This window comes from Acartia tonsa, chromosome 8 (genome assembly GCF_053477335.1).
Source record: "Acartia tonsa isolate MP-2025a chromosome 8, ASM5347733v1, whole genome shotgun sequence".
Taxonomy (NCBI): domain Eukaryota; kingdom Metazoa; phylum Arthropoda; class Copepoda; order Calanoida; family Acartiidae; genus Acartia; species Acartia tonsa.
In genome coordinates, this window is record NC_137267.1 from 33,893,072 (window position 1) to 33,900,098 (window position 7,027).

The 7,027-nt window shown below is 30.6% G+C and overlaps 1 long non-coding RNA gene across 1 annotated transcript; it reads right to left on the reverse strand.

Moving 5' to 3' along the window:
• Positions 1-138: 138 nt before the first annotated feature.
• LOC145325733 (uncharacterized) lies at positions 139-1,530 on the reverse strand. The gene is made up of 3 exons (XR_013881558.1): positions 1,400-1,530; positions 541-591; positions 139-250 (listed from the first exon to the last, which is right to left on the reverse strand). It is a non-coding gene; the product is annotated as an uncharacterized LOC145325733 (long non-coding RNA).
• Positions 1,531-7,027: the final 5,497 nt, after the last annotated feature.

Sequence of the window (7,027 nt, forward strand, 5' to 3'; positions counted from 1 at the left end):
GCCCAAAAGCAGATCATGAGATCTTAGTGAACATACAGCCAGACACTCATCCATTTACTTTAATATATAGGTTTTTGTTAAAATAAGTTTTCTTAAGCAAATTAAGTTTGAAAAAGTTTTAATTAATGATTCTCAATTCCTGTACTATGATGAAAGTTGTCCGTTCAGAACAGAGATCCCCCCGCAAGGCTAGGCTTAGCCCTGTCTGGAGAAAAGGCACAAATATCATGCACGAACATAATTTCTGAATCTAAATAAAAAATAATTTAAAGACGCAATCCATTTTAGAAACTACCTAATGTATTTAAAAAGTTAAACTTTAAAATAACAAAAATATGTAAAACTCTATGATATATTCCGTACATGTAATGTTAAAAAGACAAAATGCCATGACATAATTTCCTTATTTTTTACACTAAACAATAAACAAACATTGTTTACTGAAGTTAAGTTAAAGCTTTTGTTGTTGTAAAATTCAAAAAAAACATATCATAATTTTTAAAACAACATATGGAAATTAAATATACTATAAAATTGTACCTTTAAAGAATATAGATTTATAAATTGTACCGGGGAAATCAGTAAAATAACCTAAAGTAAATAATATTAGATTTCTTGCATTTTAGTTTTTTGAGTTCAAACGGCTACGCACTTTAAATATATTTTTTGTTTTGCTATTTCCCCAGTCTGGTGGTACCATTCTCCAAAATATTTATGAACCTTTCCTGGACATATTACGAGCTATTAAAAATGGTTATTTGACGAGCCTGTCAATCAGCAATTGGATTATGGAAAGTATAATAGTATGTCGATTTTTACGTTATTTTTAACTACTATTAACATATGTCATACAGTCGACTTACATATATAAATTGAAAACCATCAAAAATCTATGTCAATATCGTGTATGAAAGAGCTTAGATTGACAACATCCATAAACGAGAAGCTTTGAAATAGTAGGACAAAATAGCATAAACACATGTGTAGAGTGTCAAAACTGAATAAGCAGAACAAAAATATATAAGTTTCAACACAATTTTAAGGAAATTTGTTACAAAACTGCTTAAATACAGGATACTGTTTAAGGGCATACTTACATATTTAGGACATAATTAAGAGGTTTCGCTTAAAATATTGTAATTTGTTGTCCTAGGAATCAGTATTCCAAAAATCAGATAAATAGGATAATTATATCACATTAAAATTTGTTACTATCTGGTAACGATTATAAAGTCGCTTCGCTTTCTAAATTCAAAGTTACTGTTAGAGAAAATCATCATGCAGAGTTTGAAATCGATAGGATAATTCTAACATTATATAAATTAACGAAAAGAGCTAACCGTATACGGATGGACCTATCCTAGTTATAGAGTAGCTACGCTACTAACAAATGTCATACCTTGAATATAATAAGCTGTATGAGAACAACTGAGAAAGGTGTGTAGATGGGTTCTGGTGTCCACAGGGAGCATGCCAGGGAATAATCATGTTCAGCCAGATCTCTGTACTCTACATACCATAAATGTACAACCTTCATACATTATATCCAAATTATTGTTAAATGCTGTTTTTAACGAAGCTTCTCTATAGATTTACAACAGTGGCTACGCCCCTAGCACCTAGGAGCTCTGTATTCTAAGTAATAGAAAAAGCAGAAAAAAGCCTAAAAATATCCAAAGACTTATCTCTAAAATAAACAGCCTAATCCTATATAGTGACCTAAATTACTTTTTATTCTGTGTAAAAAGGGTGGCACAGGATAATATAATGTATTTGACAACTTGAATTATTCCGCAGCCAAAATTCTTTTAACGATTCTTAAAATCCTTCTTTGTTTAATATTTCCTTTATTAATGTAAGTTTAACTTAAGAAAGGTGTTTGACTCTAATTAGCTTTAACTATATAAGAATAAGGGGACAATGGGCCGTTTATTACACTAGTCCCCAAAGTTATAAAATTTAACTATATAAGAATAAGGGGACAATGGGTTGTTTATTACACTAGTCCCCAAAGTTATATAATAACGTTTTTTTTATTCTTTGTCTTGACAACTTTGTGAACTTTTGTTAAATTTTGATTGGATGGTTCATTAAGTTAAATGTCTAAACGATTCAACCACTAATAGTAATATACAGAATGAATAATTTTGTATATCATCATTTGGGATGTATATCAATTTATCGGCCATTGTCTTATCCCTTTATATCCCTGATTAAATCACATTACCAATTAGTCCTTTAAAATCTAAAAATATATATACACAGATGACATAAAAATGAAGACATGAATATCCCGCAATTCCAAATATCTCATATAATTAGGATCATTCTGGACAATTAAAATTTCACATAAAGATTCCTAAAAATAGTTTAAATAGGTTTTATTTAGAAACACAAAACTTAAAATTATTTGTTGGTTTAATTTTAAAAGGAGAAATATGAAATCAAGGAGATAAAACTTTTCATATTGCAACTTAAAAGAATAATTATTTTGATTTAGATTTGATTATTATTTTTTTCATAAAGAATCGAATTCGATTGAATTCTCAGGATCAAAAACATGTATCGTATTGTACTGCTATCAACAATTTTGTATTAAAAGAATGAAAAATGAATTAAATCTATTTTTTAAGATTAAGTATTAACCCTTTCTTAGTGTTAACTATCAAAACAACTTTTTAATAAAAAATAATAAGTTCAAAGATCTTGTTCGTTGTCTACTTTAAAAATACCTCAATAACGTCCAAGCTTTTTTTCGGGGTGGGGGGATGGGGGCGTGTTTGTTTTAAATCTGGATTGGAGATTTTTTGGGGGAAAAAAAGGTGTGCAAAAATTTTGTATTAACGCTAATTATCATTTAAACTAAACTTGGATATATTCCTGAGATACAAGAATTTGTCTGAGAAGTATGATTATGTAGGCAAGGATGAATTTCTGGATCAAAAATGTCATCATAGTCTGCTTACACGCTGGTATCTTTCTATAACAAACAGAGATAATCAGCTAATAAGATAACAGTGGAAATACATTCCAGACATGTCATTGGTTGAAGCATTTAACAGATTTTGGTACGTAAGGGCATAATTTTTTTTTTCATTTTGTTCAATTAACGCATATTTTGATAGGATAAAGCTTTTCTTGGGTAATTATTTGTAAAAAGTGAGCAAAGGTTTTTGTCTGCTAAAAATGCCTTTTTTAAGTTTGGCAGATGTAGAGGTCGTCAATTCTACTATTGACACCTAACGAAAGCTAAAATTCACGTAAAGGTTTTGTGATCCTTTTTCGAATTAATTTCGTTGTTGGTATGAGCTGGAATAGGATAGCTAAATAATTTAGCAAAAAAACATTTCTAAAGTCAAAAATTATACCTTTCATTGTGCACTTGCGTTGTACCTTTAAGCAATTTTAACTAACCAAAATTGACAAAGGTCGGTGTCGGGGGACTTAAATACGAATAAAATAAAGTACAGCAAAGCTTTTCTATAATATAAGCAAACCTGAAATATTTGAAAAGAAGTACAAGCGCGGCAACATTAATGAGAGCAATTATTGTTTCCAAAATACAGGCAACAAGGCTCCGACTTCGAGGTAAACCACTAGGAGACACTCTTTTAAATCTTTATATTCGTTTTAAATTATTATAAAGTAATTAAAAGCAGGAAGGGAGGGGGGGGGGGGACAATGAGCTGTTTATTACACTAGTCCCCAAAGTTTTATGATAATGTTTTCTCATTACCATTGAATTTGATTGATTCGTTCATTAAGTTGATTGTTCAAACGTTTCAACCACTAATTGTAAATGTACAGAAGGGTTAATTTTGGGTATCATCATTGGAGATGTACATTAATTAATCGGCCTTTGTCTTATCCCTTTAGATACCCGAATTAAAAGGGTGGTATTGGACAGCTTACAGCAGCACAGCATTAACATTTTTCCGGTATGTCTGAATCCAATTCCTTTCCGCAGGAGTAAAACCGGTTCTGGACTATACTGAAATTATTAGTTTTTATAGACTTTAAAATGAGAGAAAGATTACTCTCCTTTTATTCTCAAACAGACTTTCAATACACATACAGCAATGTTATAAGAAATAAAAACAAAATAAAAATGGCCAAGATTCGCAAAATTCATGTAGATAGACACACATACATTTTACTACTTAGACTTTCAATTACTTCATAGCAAAAATGAAATCTGGCAAGCTATGAAAAATACATCAGACTGAGCATTAAATTTCTGCTTAGTAAAAATATAAAAAATTTAATTATTTTGTAATGGTTTTTATAATTGTAAATCAGATGAAAATTGGCTAATATATGACAAAGGAGCAAAGCACTTTAAGTTTTTATACCCGTCCTCTCCCTAATATTATTGGTAGGTTATTCTTTATGGAGGATGAGGGAGCAGATTAATTTAAACTCCCTTGTCTTCTCACTTATGATTATATGTTGATTTTAAAAGTTTTCCTGATAATTGTAACAAGAACTAAAAAGAACATCCGGATTTTAAATTTCTTCACTTTTTCTGGACACATTTTTTGAAAGTTTAATTATCTTAATAAAAACATACAACATCATGGAATTTATTTAATATGCACTGAAAACCAACACTTATTAGAGATATAATCACATATAAATAAATCTAAAGTAATTAAATCACCAAATATACAAATCCAACAACAAACTAATGAATTAGAGAATTTGATAACTCAATTAAAAAAGTAAGAAGAAAAACAATTTTGAGGTGGGGTTTACCAACAACCACCTCAATGTTTGTCTTGAGAGGGTGGAGGTACCCTCCTCCAAAATATTTATAAACTTTCCCAGGACCTGTGAGAAGCTAACCTGTAAAGGAGAACTGATATCGCTTTAGCATGGCAAGATCCTTCGGTATAAACAGACAAACGGACAGATAGATATCCTGTTACTTGATCATAAGGATTATTGTTAATGTTTGAAGAAAATGACGAAATGAAAATTATAGGGAAGATTTCCTACTGCAAGATAAACATAAAGGGTGTTTAAAAAAAACAATCGCTCACAATTTGAACCAGCATAAGTGCCTCAAATCTTGGAGATAGACCCCATAATGTTAAGAGTTTTTGATGGGGCATGTAAAAACCTTTCTTTAGACTCCATAATCAGATTTCTAACTCAGTCCTTGCCAATTTGGCATAAAAAAGACAGACCCATCCAACTTTGAGAAATGATGGTCTTATGCTCTAGTGCCCTCGAAGGGTGAGTACTGAGTAGATTCAAAACGCATAATTGTTTTCTCATTGTCATTGCTTGGTCATGAATTGTATCATTTTTTGTTAGTTTTGGACCAAAACTGTAAGGTTCATACCTATTGAAAAAAGTGAAGCGATTGTTTTTTTTTCAACGCCCTTTATTTACACTTTATATCATAATTATCTACGGTTAACTAATGTTAAGAGAAAAGTAAAGTTGGTAGTTTGAGAGAAATATTTTCTCCGTCTATTTACATCTTTTACGGAGATTCTTTATTTCTAACAACACGCGGAGATGATCGGAAAATAATCAGAGGAAGAAGTGGGTTGAATAAACCCCCTGGGAAAAAAAGAGGGATGGTATAACTGGGTCCAATCAGGGATCTAAAGGGTGAAGACAATGTCCGATAAATTGATGTACATACCCGATGATGATTTAACAATTAACAATTCTTTAGATTACAATTAGTGGTTGATACGTTTAGACACTCAAATTAATGAACCAACCAATAAAAATTTATTAAAGTTTCCAAAGTTGCTAAACCAACAAATAAGAAAACGATATTATAACAGCCAAATGTCCCCTCCCACAATTGCAATGGTTCCATTGATACAATCCTATTAAGAAAAATTTCTAAAGCATACCCAGCTGTAACAGGAATCATCATGCAAAGTTTAAAATCGGTAGGGCAATTCTAGGTAAATTAATAATAAGAGCTCCGTTACGTACGGACGAACCAACCCTAATTATATAAAAGCTGCGATTTATAATAAAACTTAAAATCTGTCAGTTTTAATTTTATTAATTTGTCAAAATATACAAGAGTTAAGATCAAAACAATAACACTTATACTAATATTTTAATACATAATCATGCTAAGTTTTAAAAAAACCTTAATACAATAAAGACTTGAAGTTGAAAAACTATAAAAGCCCTAATTACATTTTTATTTTGTTTACAAAAAAAACTAAGAAAATATGAAACAATATTATTAAATAATTTCAAGTTGACCAAATACTCTTTTTTAGGTAAATTTTAGGTAAATCGTAAATTTTACAAAAACAAGGATGACAACATCCATAAAAGCGAAGCTCTGAAACGGTAGGACAAACAGACATTAACACTTGTATAATGACAGAACTGAATAATCAGAATGCGAATGTATAAGAGTCAAAGCAAAATTGTAAGTAAATTTGTTGAAAAACTGCTTGATACAGGATAATGATTATGGACATACTTACATTTTTAGGACTTAATTATAGAGTTGCTTCGCTTATAATATTGTACTTTTTTGTCCCAGGAATCAGTATACCAAAAATCAGACCAATTGGATAATTAGGTCACATACAAATTTGTTGTGAAAATGTAAAAAAAAAATCAACATGTTTAAAATGGACGTCCGGACATTCTGGTAATGATTATAGAGTTGCTACGCTTTCTAACTCGTACCTAACTATTACAGGAATCACCATGCAAAATTTGAAATCGATAGGACAATTCTAACATGCCTAAATTAACGAAAAAAGCTATTTAAAAAAGAAAAAAATCAACATGTTTAAAATGGACGTACGGACATTTTGGTAATGATTATAGAGTTGCTACGCTTTCTAAATCGTACCTAACTACTAAAGGAATCACCATGCAAAATTTGAAATCGATAGGACAATTCTAACATGTCTAAATTAACGAAAAAAGCTATCCGTGACGGACGGACGGACGTACGGACGGACGGACGTACGGACGGACCGACCCTAATTATAGAAAAGCTTCGCTTTTAAAAATTACTTAAAAAAAC